Consider the following 14,558-nt stretch of genomic DNA (forward strand, 5'->3'; position numbering starts at 1 on the left):
ACGTTTATGTATATAAAGACAATAAATAAGTGACAGACTGACTTATTTATTATTTTTTTTAAGACTGTGACAAACAGAAAAAAAAAGTGTTCTCTGTGCCTCTGTGAGTGAGTGTTTCTTGCATGAGAGGTGGATGCTGCTTCTGGCTGGATGCTCTGTTGAGTGGCGCAGTTTCTTTTTTGGGGGGGGCTGCTGGAGAGAGCAGGGCGTAGTCCAGCTTTGCCCGACTGAAAAACAATAGAAAAAGAACTTGTGGTTAGTACGATGACAAGGAAATCGTTTAAAATATAAAAGCTGCATGGTCGTGTTTATACAAAGGAAGTATTTTATCAGCTTTTGGGCCGTGTTGTAACTGAGTCTCTCTCTCTCTTCCTCTTTTTTCTACTGCCGGCATACACACACACATGGTTGAAACAAGGCTTGCTTGCTTTCTGTAACATGCAGTTTTAAGCAATTTGTGACTTTAGAAAAGATATTTTTGGTGTTTTGGGCATACCTTCTTAGTCCAGACTTAGTTCTTAGTCCATGGTTGGCCTCCGTGAGACCTGTTCTCCTGAACGGCCAGGGAAGAATGATACTGAAAGTTCTGTCTGAGGGCCTGACTCCACCCACATTTACACACAAGAATCCCATAGTTTATAAATAGCACAGGGTGCTGCATTCTGCAGCTCTCATACCTCTTAGAATCATATGATCCAATCTTAAAATTAACAATCAGTCAGGAAATAAAGTATTTGCTCTAGAACGTTCAGTTACATCCATTTATAAATATTTAGTATAGGTTTTGTAAAACTATTGCTGTAAATCTTGCTGTAAAACAAAACCCAATAATTGTCTTGCCTCAACTTTAAGAACCATTAACATTAGTGGCTGGATTTTGAGACGCTGAATAATGGAAAAAACAGATAAACTAACTCTTATTTCCTGTAACCAGGCTAGAGACTGTACCAGGCTGCTTTGGATTAAAAAACTGGTAGTTATTTTCCCAAAACAAGATAAATAAATAGGTAAAAAAAAAAAAAAAAAAAAAAAAAAAAAAAGAAAGGAGGGATCTTGCATTTTGGGTTAGATTGCACCTAATGATTAAAACCTGTGTAGAACTGATTTGATGATTAAGGAACAATTGTGCCCAGAAAGTAGTCTAGATTTACCTTTGAGTCAGTAAAGTCGACTATTTATTAGAAGCCATCGTTGATTTGTAAACCAGAAAGTTCTGTCATTTCAACCCAATCAACATATTTAAGGAAGATGTTCTGTGAACTGTGGTGGCATGAACTTTACTGGGTTGGCCTGTCAAAAAGACGGAAACCGGCTGCAAATGAAAGTTTCCTGGATCTGACTCTACACAAATGGAGCAGGAAGTCCCCACCACAAGCTGTGTGTCTGCGTCGAGATGGGGGAGGTGCCGTAAAATGGACACTATGAGACAGACGCTTGTTTGCCCTGCTGCAGATGGAACAAAGACAAAGGGGAGGAGTATATGTGTTAACATGTGAACTTTAATCAATGACGGTGGTCATCCTGGACTTACAAAGAGAGGCTCAAAAGAGACTGTCTCCTATGGTTACACCCAGTGAAGGAGTGCTTGCTGCAGTTAGGTAATGGAAAAAGCTTTTTGGCAACAATCAGTTGACTTGGTGAAAGGTCAGAATTGGGAAAAATTTACTAAACTACTGCAGAACATAGTTAACTGAGGAAGTTATCCTTAAAAAAAAAAAAAAAATAGGATTAGAAACCTGATCCTATATTTTTCTATCAGCTGTAAGTTCTAACGTAGAAAATAATGTTACAAAATATTGAATAATTGTACCTCTCATTCAATAATATTTATGCTCACATTTTCTCATCTTGTGAAATCTTTAACATAACATTTTTAATTGGCCTTTTGCGGGAATGGCGTTGCGAGAACATTTGGATTTGGCTACAGCCGAAAATTGGTTAAACTGAAATTTTGGTTTGACTTAAATTAGGTGTCACTGAAGGTAAACGAAGCTATATTCATGCTGCATGGGAATTGGAGTGTAGGAGCTAAAAGCAGTGTTCTGTGTACGTGCGAACTGACATTCTGCTTATCAGCCCAGCTGCTGCGTACGTGCAGCCTGACAGCGCCAGCAGCAGAGTATAACTGCTGTAGGAGGGATGAGAAAGGGACGACAATTGGCTAAAGGAAAAAGGAATGAAAATAAGAAAGAAGGTAAGAAAGAAAGATAGTTTTGGCTCCTAGAGATTGTGAATTCAAACCTGGTTAGGGAATAATATTTGCTCGTCACGTTTTCTGCCTTGAGGTGCATAATTGGGGTGAATAGTAAGGGACATTGGAAAACCTGAAACTATTTTGTTGAATTGATAGTAAAGTGGTTGTCCTAATTTTTAATTGGAGAGATCACACCGCAACATGAGTTCAGAAAAGTAGTTATGGGAAGTTTTGTTGGATTAATTTGATCACACGCTTCAGGTCTTATTCTTTTCTTTCCACTGATTTAGTGTTCGGTTCATTTAAACCAAGCGGAGACACAGACTTGAGAGAATAAGTAGTTTAGTTGTGCGTGTCCCGCTCTTGCAGTTTGAGCATTTTCCAGAAATAATCTAGGTGTTTAAGAAGTGTAAGGAAGCTCTGGATGTGATTACTAACATGCATGAGGAATTTCAAACTTTAGCTTAAGTCTGACATTTGCTTGGTGTGTGAGGGCACAGAGACGTGTATGGACCGTGTGCTTGACTGTGTTTGTTTTGTTTGTTTGTTCCTTTATTTATATGGGCGTGGCCGAGCCTTGAGAAACATCAACAAAGCCACTGGACTATTCTGAGTAAATTAACCAATTCAAATTCAAATTCAGGATCCTGAAACAATTCGGTTATAATCTCTAATTGGTGAAGACCATCTTAAGAATTCATTATACAAGGCATCATCTCCAGTGTTACTGGAACTGTTTTAAAACCCATGCATGGTTGTATATTTTAGTTGAATCATTTATACTCATTGAATTATTGTTGTTTGCTTTATGTTTTAATTTCTTTGCAATTTTTCTCTGTGACACAGGTGGAGATGCTGGTGGCAAAGTGGATCCCACTTATTTTTTTCTTCCACACACACATTCTTGCTCTCTCTCTATCTCTCTCTGTGTGTATGTGCATGTGTATGTGTTTGTGTGTCCGTGTGTGTCCATGTCATGATGTCACTGTACCTTTAATTGCGCTTGCTGTTTGTAACTGTATGTGTCTGATGTTGAAGTTATCAGAGGCTAGGGTCAGTAAGAGTTAGGTCATTTTTGTGCATAACCATTAATCCCTAGGCGATCGGCTCGGGGGACGTCTGGTCCGACCGGAGTGCAAGGCTTCCTGGTGTTGCACGGTGACCAAGGGTGAGGATGGAAAAAGATGAAGATTGGACTCTCGTGGACTCACGTCGATACCTGAGATGAAGGCTAAAGGATAGTGTCGCTTCTCACTTTACTGGGACTAGTTTAACTAAATTAAGAAGAAGTTTGCTGAACTTGTATGGTTCTTGTCTTGAATGCCGCTAGGAACCATCCATGATTAATTACAATGGGGTTTCTGCTGGAGGAGGTGAAGAGGATAACCAATGGACAAGCATAACAAGAGGACAAAGACATCACCACAATGTATCATCGTTTTATAGGCCATCCGACGACCACGACACCAATAGAGGAATTGTTTACAATGAAAGATGAGTAAAATGCAACTACTCTACACCCTAGACTGGTTTCCATACCTGCATTCACGTCATTATAGTCACATCTGTAGATGCGTGGACTTGACTAGTCTCACTAACCATACAATGACGGCGTCACTTAGCTGATGTCTAATTACTTTTGTTCCAGTTTTACAACTTTGATTGTTTTATTTGTCCGAGGGGAGGTTATGGGTTTAAGGTGTACGTAAAGCTTTTGCATGGGCCGGAGGGGCCAGGCAGATCTGAGGTAATAAAGAGACGAATCCTGACAGAATATAGCATGTGTGTATTCCTGGTAAACTACCAATAATGGGCCCAGAACTAACATGTTTCTGGATAAGTGCTTAGAGCACATTAATGACATTGGTATAGGTCATAATGCTGCGGATTAATTCCTCGTATGCTGGGGATTCAGAACTACTGATGATAGGTGACCCAACATATGAGTTTACCATATATTCTTAGGTTTCACATCATTTTTGTTCCCGTTTGTGTCTAAGTTCTTTAACTTAGTGTGATAACATAACCATGACTGTTAGTACTCCATTTCAGGTGGGACAGATCTTCTGGAGGGTGCTGGATGTCATGTTTTGACTAGTGTTTTCTTATAGTGATGAGTTAGCATGTGCTCATTTTTGAGGGTGTGTGGATGTTGCATGAAGGGTTTGACAGTGGTGTCGAAGGTTGAGGATCAGAATAGGTGATTCTGATTGAGTTTAGGTCGAATTGGCTGGATGACTTTTAAATTTGGTTTTAAGGACTTATTTCTGGTCGTTTTACCGAGCGGCCATTTACATTACTCCTAGTTATCAAGACAATCAGGTGAGTTTTGCTTTTACCATTAGCCCGGAAATGTTTGAGTGAATCATTGCATGCCGTGCTGGCAAACTAGCTCTTTAATTTAGGATAGTGAGTAGTATAGAAAGGGGGTGTGAATGTGGGGATGGATGCTTTGTCTATGGGTCTAATATTTAGGAAGTTTTTGTGGTAATGGGTTTATAGGCAATTGGCGTGCTAATTCAAGTTTTTCTTGTTGACATGTTGTGTTTTGCTCGCTGTGGGGAGGATGGAGTCGGCACCACCGCGCTGCACGAAGATGGACAAAGGGAGGACTGAGCCAAGGACTTATGCCTTTGCTTTCCTGACAAATAAAGGACACTTGTCCACATAAAGCCCTCCTGCAGCAGAAGGCCTCCAACGCCGACAGGGATGCTGAACTTGTATTTTCCGTTCTATTCTTTTGAATGAAGTTTTAAACCGGACTTATTACTGTTTCATTACGTCTTCGTTAAAGCTAATCGTTCATTATTCATCATATTTGTCACCTGTTTATCTTCATGTGCTTTTGTTGATATGTGTGTGCTTTTTTCTTTTGATCACTGACGAGGACATGTGTCACCAATGCCCTCGCATGCACGCTCTGTGCCGTGGTGTTCGCCCCTGGGGTCGGGGGGGACATGGAGGAATTTTCCTTGTTAAAGTACAGCGGGCAGGGTTTTTTGCCTCCATACGGAGCGCGCATGCAATACATCCGCGAAGTAATGGGTTCAGTTAATGCTAATGTCATGTTTCATGTATTCTTTCATAGTTTTTCATTGTCTCAGCTGTGAACCCATTGGTTGTTTTTCAGTGTCTTAATCATTGTTCATTACATACACGTGTTAACGCTGCTGTGTTAGTCTGGAAAATCATCTCGTGTTTTGGCATGGGTTCTCCTTTATGCATTTTTTGATTCAAGGTCATATGTTATGCCCTTTTGTCTCTATCCTCGGTTATATTGTTACATTATCATTATTTGATGCTCATTTGTTCTGTTACTTAGTTAAGCATTCATTTATTGGTATACCCTACCTTGCTAATTTGTTTACAATAGTAATGTGTGGTGGACAAGTCCACCAAAGGGAGGACTGTTGGCGCCAAAAAGGTCAAGAGGTCATCTACAGAATGTATTGAGTTAAAGCTGAGTTCTTAGGTTGAAAGTGTTTTCTGGCTAGAGTTCGTGTGCTGTTCCAACATCAGCTCCAAAGGAATTTCCTGTTTTGGTCTCTGCTTGCTTCCAGTAGAATTGCTCAAGGCTTATCTGACTTGCTAAATACTTGATGTGATTCCAAAAGTGTTGCTGGGTCCCAGACAGAAGTCTCCACCCACAGTTTCCACAGAAGAGATGTGAGCTATAAAAAGGGGAACCACTCTTTTGTCGGGGTCTTTTCAGCTGTCCTGACATGTGAGAAGATAAATAAAAGACCACGCTGTTCTTGACTGAAAAACTCTCTCCGACTCTTTTCTTTAAGAATAACAGAAAAAGCCCACACCTGTGACACGGTCAAATTGGCGGTGGTGGCCACCTCCCATTTAGCCTCATAACGTGTTATTGGAGCCTATGGAAACCTATTGTCCAATATTTATATGTTGATGGGCGTTCCATGGATGCTTTCCATGCCAGCATCTTACAGATAGTATTTCTGGTTCAAAGCAAACTTAAAAGGAGAGCTTGATGAAGTAATTTGATACGGTAATCTGTGCAAACAAAAGAATGACCACGAAAGGAGCACGCCCCTTCGGAATTGCACACGAGCGAGCAGTAGATGAATTAGCAGCCTTCTGTTTGGAGCCTGTCATTAAAAGAGCTTTTCTGGTGAAAAATATGCTGCCAACCTTCCCCAGATGTCGTGACTAGCCCCAAAGTACCCAAAGTGCGTCTGCCACAAGCTCATCGAAGCGGGTTTTCAGCAGTCAGAGACTGAAGCCGGTAAAGGTTAGTCCCGGTAATACCGAACACCTCGGTAAAATGTGGAGGAAGCTAGACTGGATACCGCTCAAGCCTAGTGTATAACCTTCTAGCTGATCTTTCTACCTTGGGCTGTGGGGCGCAGTTGTTAGCACTGTTGCCCCACAGCACGAAGGTCGCAGGTTCGAAACTCGGCTGCGGCCTTTCTGCATGGAGTTGCGTGTTCTCCCCGTGCATGCGTGGGTTTCCTCCGGGTACTCCGGTTTCCCCCACAGATCACAACATGCCCTATAGGTTATAAATTGTAAGTCACTTTAAAAGTGTCTGCTAAATAAATACACATAAACATAAACATCTTTCCACAGGCATAGAAATTATAGTAAAAAAGTCTAATACAACTTTAAAATGAAAAAAGTATTTCTGAGCAACATTTTAGCTACTCTTTCTCTCAAATTTGCTCATTTAAGTAAAAATATCGCAGTTTGCCTTTTTATGGAAAACGTCTCATTCAGTTTGTTTTGCACCATAATCTTAAATTAGGCAGCTCAGCCACCTGCAGCAAACAAAGTGCTTTCTTTCCCTCCACAGGTAGAGGAGAGGATGACGAACATGTTTTTCTTTGTCTCAGAGCAGTGCTCTCAGGCAGCATCACTGACTTGTTCTGACAGGCAGCACCGATCTCCAGCTGAGAACACTTGTATTCAGAGCATCAAAGCACGCCGGGAGCGACTCACCTGCAGGAAGTAGCTTCAGTTTTGTAAAGCTGTGCTAAAATATTTTGTTTTGATGCCGGTTTTAAATATCCTAATTACAGCTGATAAACTAGTAGTGCAGCTAGATGTTTTTTTTTTTTTATTAATAATGTAGGGTTTGGTAAATTGAGTACTTTAAGAGCTCAATATATATTACCTCTACTTATGACCAATAAACTGTGATACTCTATCTAAATTTAGAATATTACCCTGCCTGGTCTTTATTATGCTTTAATCAGAAGATTCTATGATTCTTTATTTATTAGGGGATTGTACACACTTTGTTTTGATTCAGAAGAGAGTTAGGTTTATAAAAGTAAGAATTTATTTTCAAACAATTAAACATGACAATTTAACTAAGCATTTACTGTGATGGATGGAACTAGTTGTGATGTATGAAACCTATGTGTGAATAAAATGTTAGTCAGAACTTCTATATGGTGAGTTCTGGATGTAAAAGAATTTGGTTTGCGTTAAGCTATGAGGTTGCTTGTTATCAAAACCACATCCGACGCAATCTCACTCTGTTCTACGTACCCAAGTGGAGACGCCCTTTTGGATCCAAGATGTCAGCGAGGGTCGAAGGCCCCTAGGTACCGAAGTCCGTAGATTAACTGCAGTGCAACCAGGTCGGTCCAGAGTCATCTCCAGGTAATGACAGTTTGCGTCTCAGGAATAACTCTTAAGGAGTTGAACAAATCAGCTTGTTCTGCAGGAACTGTTTTGTTGTATCAGCTTCGCAGGTGCAAAAAGGTTTTGACGACATGTCAAAAGCTTTGGTGGGTTAATGAATTTTTTGCTTCAGGTGGCTGGCCTAAAGCTTCTCTAGAACTGAAGAATCACCAGAGTAATCTGGTTTAAAAAATTTTCCTCATGTTTTGATTGTGTAGCCAACCAGAGGTTGACAAATTTGAGGATTTTACTAAGAATCTCAGAAATACGCCTTCTTTGATCCGGAGGCTCTGATCTGGGGCAAAGGCTAATTATGTGTCATGGATTTAACTTTGTTCTTGAGTGAGTGCAAATGTTATGACCTTGTCAAGCAAACATGCTGAAACAAATATCATTGAGCACAGATTAATGAACATTTCATTATTTTATAATTATTATAATTAGCAATAAACAAATCTTTATTTAATGATTATCTAGCTTGTAAATTTTAGAAGTTATATTTAATTTTAAAAACCTTATTTCTTCTGTTCTTCTGTGAGCAAGGAGACTAAGATAAAAGGGGTGCTCTGTGAGGGACCTTGGAAAGACCAGGATGTCAATGTTATGATTTCGTTATCTCCAGAGGAGGAAAGTAACGAATTACATTAACTCACGTTACTGTAATTCAGCAGCTTTTCAGTGTATTTATACTTTTAAATTTGTTTTGAAATTTACTTTTACTTTTACTTGAGTATGTTTTTTTAAAAAGAATTGTAATTCGCTATATTTTAAATCAAATCCGTTAAGGAGTAAAAATAAATTGTAGACTTAATAAATTAAAAATATTGCATGTCGCAGCGTCGGAACGGAAAGAGACACAAACAGCCATGTTTACCACAGTTTTGCTCAAAAACATCAGTTCAGTCCCTGTGCTCCACTCGCTGTTTACCTCCTCTCTCCCTCCTCTCCTGTGGTTAGAACCAGCACCTTCGCACACCGGTGTTACGTGATCAGAATTCTGCTCGGTTAGGTAGCCGGACTCGGTTCCGTGTTTGAAACTTGTTTCCCTATGGTAGGGACCCTACCGCTCCGCACAGCAGCGTCAAAATAACGGTTAGCTCTCATAACAAGCGGATTCTCAGCGCTCTGCTCATAAAACAGAAGACCTGAGACCTCAGCTGGTGTGAGGAAGGCAGGCTGATTTAAAGGGAACATGTGCAGTCTCGTGTCTCCTTTTTGACCAGATGTTGAATGGTCAAACAGTACCTAAACTGACCATTGTTGGACGTTACAATAACATTGTGGACAGCTTGTTGGTGCAGTTAGTAACACTGTTGTCTCACAGTCTGAGGGTTACAGGGTCCAACTCTCTCTACAGCCTTTCTGTGTGGAGTTACCATGTTCTCCACATGGTTGGGTTTCCTCTGGATACTCAGGTTTCCTCCTGGAGATCATAAATACATGTTTGGGTAACTGGAGATACTACGCAGAGGCGTGTCCAGGGAGTGGCCCGGGGTAGCACATGCCACCCTTAGAATCTGGCTGGCCACCCCAGGTGCCACCCCACTAAGTTCCAGTTTAAATTGACTTTACATTGTCGACAAAAGGCTTGAGTTGTAAACTCCGAAATAGTGTGTGGTTGCATGCACCTTTCACCTTGTTTTCTAGCCCAGGCATGTAGTATTAATATTATTTAATATTTTTCATATTCACATACATAGTATTTAGAGTCCCACTCAACTCCAGTTGCTGGCAGTGATGCAACAAGAAGTGACTTGCTAACCACCACAAAAGTAGAAGATGAAGAGAAAAAAATGTTGATTGTGCAATGTGAAACTCAAAAATTCACTAGAAAGTAAATAAATAAATAAACAAATAAGCATAACCACTGGTGCCACCCATGAATAAACAAGTGCCCCACATGGGCCACCCCATTTTAAAAGTCCTGGACACAGCTCTGATACTACATGGTCTCTGTGTGTCCCACTGACATGTCCAGGGTGTCCCCCGGCTCTCGCCAGACTGCTGGAATGAAGCACTAGCTCCTCACAGCCGTTATGTGAGTGAGTGAGTGAGTGAGTGAGTGAGTGAGTAGCAAGCGGGCGTGTGAAGTAGTAAGTCTGTATGTGAGTGAGCAAACAAGAGGGCAAGTGAATGAGTGAGGGACTGGGGTGTGAGGGGGTGACTGAGTAAATGAGTGAATGCATTGAACATGTAATAAAAATGATATGAAGATAGTTCAGTATTAATAACAACAATAAATGAATAAAAATAACAAATAACAATAACACTTTTAAAAAGTAACAAGATGAAAAATCTGCCTACAGCTCTCATCGTGCAACGGTTCCTCTTGTTGTGTAATGAGATTGGGGGTTAAATTATGACCAATAATATGTGATGATTCTATATAAATATAGAATATCAAGCTGATTGATCGTTGAGTGTTTAACCAGAAGAATTTAGGATTCTTTGCTTATTCAGGGACCATAAACACACTTCGTATTAATTCTGACAGAGTCAAGCATATAATTAAAAATAAACTTTATTTTCTAGACTAATTATAACACATGACAAGCTATGAATAATGATATGTGATGGAATGTGATGTGTGATGATGGAATGGTGATTAGATGTGTATCAGAACCTTTGTATCTGGAAGAAACTGTGACTTCTGGGTGTAAAGGAATTTGGTCTGCTATAAACTAGAGTGTTGATTATTACTAAAACAACATCAGCCGCAATCTTGTTGTGTCTACGAACCCTGATGGAGACTCCCATTGTAGATCTGGAATGTCAGGAAGTCTGGTGGACCCCAAGGCACCAAAGTTCGCAGAATGACCGCAGCACGACTAGACCAGTCTTGAGTTGTCTCCAGGTCACAACAAGCATGAAAGTTGGTTGTGTCTAAGATGGATGGACTCTGAAGGAGCCTTGCTGTGTCAGCTTTGCGGCGTGCAAACAGGTTTGACAGTATGTCAAAGCGATGTTTCAAAATAGGCTGGTTCTGGATTGGCTACTTCGGAGTGTCAGCTGGAAACTGAATAACTCGGGAAGTCATCCTAGTTTTAATAATCTTGAGTTTATCATTTCTGTAAATCAGAATTTGACATGTTTGTCGACGTTACCAAACATCCCCCAGAAGCCACACCTTCCAGATGAAAGATGTTCTTGTTCTATGGATAAAGAATCTTTAAACTTGTGTGAGATGTGACCTTAACCGTAATTTATGTAAAGGGTTTAATTTACTTATTATTTAATGAGCCATAAGACATGAAATTCCATAGTGAATATGAAATCAATCTTATGGATCTTTGGGTACTTTTAACCTGAAGATTGGAACTTTTTATTGCAGGGATTATGTAACACTTCGTATTAACTGAGAGACAACAGAAGAGAGAGTCAAGTTTTAAAAGTTTAAAGATTTATTACTAAACAAATTAAAACTAGACTAACTTTAAACACTAAATGTATGGTGTCACTAAGGTGAAGTGAGACGGAGAATGGTGTAGCGTGGAATGTTGTTGAGAAGCAGCAAATCCGGAGAAACGATTAGTTCTGACGGGAATGAAGGTGATGTCTTCGCGCTAAGCTTTGATTTGGAGATTCATAACACACACTGAGACGCCGTTCTGTCATACCCTTTCGGAAGTCCTCGTTAGATCAGGAATGTCGAGGTCCAGCTTGACCCTCTCTGGAACCGAAGCCGGTAGAAAAAGCAGCGATTGCCGACCAGACCAGTCTTTGAGATACTTCTGGGTCACGACAGTTTATTGGCATCTAGCGAGACCCAAAACGGGGTCGTGATGGTTCAGCTTTTATTCTGAAAGGAACCGTTGCAGCAGTTGGAACAGCGACAGATTTTATCCAGCTTGTCGTTGGTTCTTTCGGCTGAAGAGTAAAGTTACGAATTGGCCACTCTGTCAACTTCTCTTGAACGCTTAGAACTGGCGTTAAAGATGACGTGGGCATAGTTTTATAATTCGTATGTTTTGATTTACGGTCGAATGAAAAGATGACAGATTTACCAAGCACCACCAAAACCACGCCTCCATCAGATCTGGCAGATTCTGATTGGATCAGTAAAAGCAATGTGTGATGTGGCTTAACCTTACGTGTGATCAGTCTCTAGTGGAAATATTTAAAGTTATATTACTTATTATATTCTGTAGGGTTATAATATCAAGTAATTAATATTTTCATTTCACAAACTGGTTCACATTTTATTTTTGACTAACACTTTGTTTGATTGGCTTATTAAAAATAGAGTTCTTTGATTTATTAAAAAGAAAGAGTCCTTTGTGTTCATTCTTCTCTTGGGCTGGAAAGGAAACCGTTTAGAAGCAAATGCATGAGACATTGAGCAATATCTCATGCAGATTAGTTCTTGCTGAGGGGGGAAAGGACTTTTAGGTGGAAAACAGTAATGTCATTCCATTATATTTATATCTTATGAACATTGTGTATGAGTGTAGATAGTGATTCACTTGTCAAATCAAACATTACTGATCATAACGTAGAAATGTTTCATCAAAATAATAATATTCATTTCACTTCACTGAATTAGTCACAGATTATCCAAGCATTAATATTAGTATTCATACAACATCTGGTTCATTCAACCATATGATTATTTAATGATAATTTAACTTATGAGTTGTAAAAGTTCACTTTTCATTCAGAGTGTGAATGTAACCAGCAGTCTTATCAGAAAAAAGCTTGTTTGGAGACACAGGCTGACAGTCTTGTCCTCGTGGAATGCCAACACGCAGAATCCTCTGGCTTGTTGAAGAAAGAATTTAAAATCCGCTTAGAAAATGGAATTATATCAGCAGATGACCGGTCACTGTGTAGGTCAACATGTAGGTGAAAATTGACCCTTTCTGGACGTTACACTCTCTAATCTCTGGAAACACTCAGCTTTTGGAGCGTATGCGTCTACACTAAACATGGGATGTGGCTGCTTAAAAACACAACTGTTTATAAATTACAAAATAATCACAGGAACCCAAAGCTAGGAGCAACAAAAACAGATTTATCACCTAAGTCCCCCGTTGCAGAAAGCACATCCTGAACATGCGTCTTATCCAGTAGCATCGGACAAGCCTTCAAACTCAGTCTGCTGACAAACTGTTGAAGTCAACAGCTTGTCTTAATATTAACCTGCAGACACATAAAAACACAGATGATCCTCACCCTGAAACATAATTCAGACACATCATGCTACAGATGCTTGTGTTTGCAGTGCAGAGAAGAATCCAAGAAAACCTTTTTTCTTATTCCACCAGGGAGTCGTTCAAAGCCCATCACCTTCAGCAAGTCCTCAGAATGAGTTCCAGTAATGTATCCTTATCTTTTAGAGGGGATTGCCTTTGCTCTTACCATCTCCTGCTGACTAAAACTTCCTTGTAAATTCCAGCAAAGAGCACAAGCAGCCAATTCAATTCAGTCACAGTCCAACACCAATTTCTTTTTCAAAATAGGATTAGCAACCAGCAGCGGAGACAAATTTAGATGATTTTGTTCTGAATGATATTACCTGACTCAAACAATACCTATTTAAATAGCAGTGATAAGTATAAATGTACTGAGGGCGTTTATTTATTTACATGGCAGTAATAATCTGTATTTCTGTGGTATTTTTGGCTGTTTTACTGCAGCTCAAAAATTATTTAGTCTGATTGTGGTTCTGAAGGTTTTGACAGCAGCCCCAAGAGGGGACGCACGAGCATGCAGGGTGCGCAGGAGGAATGCTGCTTTCCTGACATCCTCCAGTCGTTGTTTGGAGTTGAGTCCTGATGACTCTAATCTCAGGTTCATGTCAGTTGAACATGTGTTCCTTATCAATCAATCAATCAATGAATCAATCAGCCTTTATTTATAAAGCACCTTACAGGCATGAGCATGCCACCAAGGTGCTGTACAACAGAAGAATAAAACAATAAAACACATAGCGCCACAGACATAATTAAAACCACAAATAAGAATTGCAAAATATAAAACATTAGCAATCGCTAACCCACAGAATTAAAAGCCAGATAATAAAAGTAGGTTTTCAGCCTCTTTAAAAACCGCTACCGATGGAGAGCGCGTAATGGTTAGGGGCAGTGCGTTCCACAGTTTCGGACCCGCAACAGAGAACGCCCTGTCCCCTCTCAACTTTAACCTGGCCTTAGGAGCCACAAGCAGCAGCTGGTTCTCAGAGCGGAGTGACCGGGCTGGAACATATGGCTGCAGCAACTCCGTCAAATAGACTGGAGCCACACCATTCAGCGCCTTAAACACCATTAAAAGAAGTTTTAAACGAATTCTAAAATCAACAGGTAACCAGTGGAGAGCAGCCAAAATTGGTGTCACGTGTTCATGCTTCCTTTTGTTGTCCAAGAATCTTGCTGCAGCATTCTGGACAAGCTGCAGCCGGTTTACAGTACCCTTACTTGCACCAAATAAAACGGAATTATCACCGCATGTTATCTGTTTACTCTGCATCCTGACATTTTTGAAAGGAAAGTTGAGTTTGAAAGTATAGTGAACATCTCATGCTTCAAATAGCTTTTGTTCTTCAGCATCTTTGACTCCATTATAACCATAAAAAGAGGGAGGGATGGAAGCTGAACCATCCTTTATTTTTTTGCAAGTGGTTTGTAAAAATTCTACATAAGCAAATTTAATTTGTGCTCATTAATTCTTATATCACCTCTGCCATGTTTATCAGTAACCATCTGAGAATTTTTTT

Source organism: Nothobranchius furzeri, chromosome 12, assembly GCF_043380555.1.
Source record: "Nothobranchius furzeri strain GRZ-AD chromosome 12, NfurGRZ-RIMD1, whole genome shotgun sequence".
In the NCBI taxonomy this organism is placed as follows: domain Eukaryota; kingdom Metazoa; phylum Chordata; class Actinopteri; order Cyprinodontiformes; family Nothobranchiidae; genus Nothobranchius; species Nothobranchius furzeri.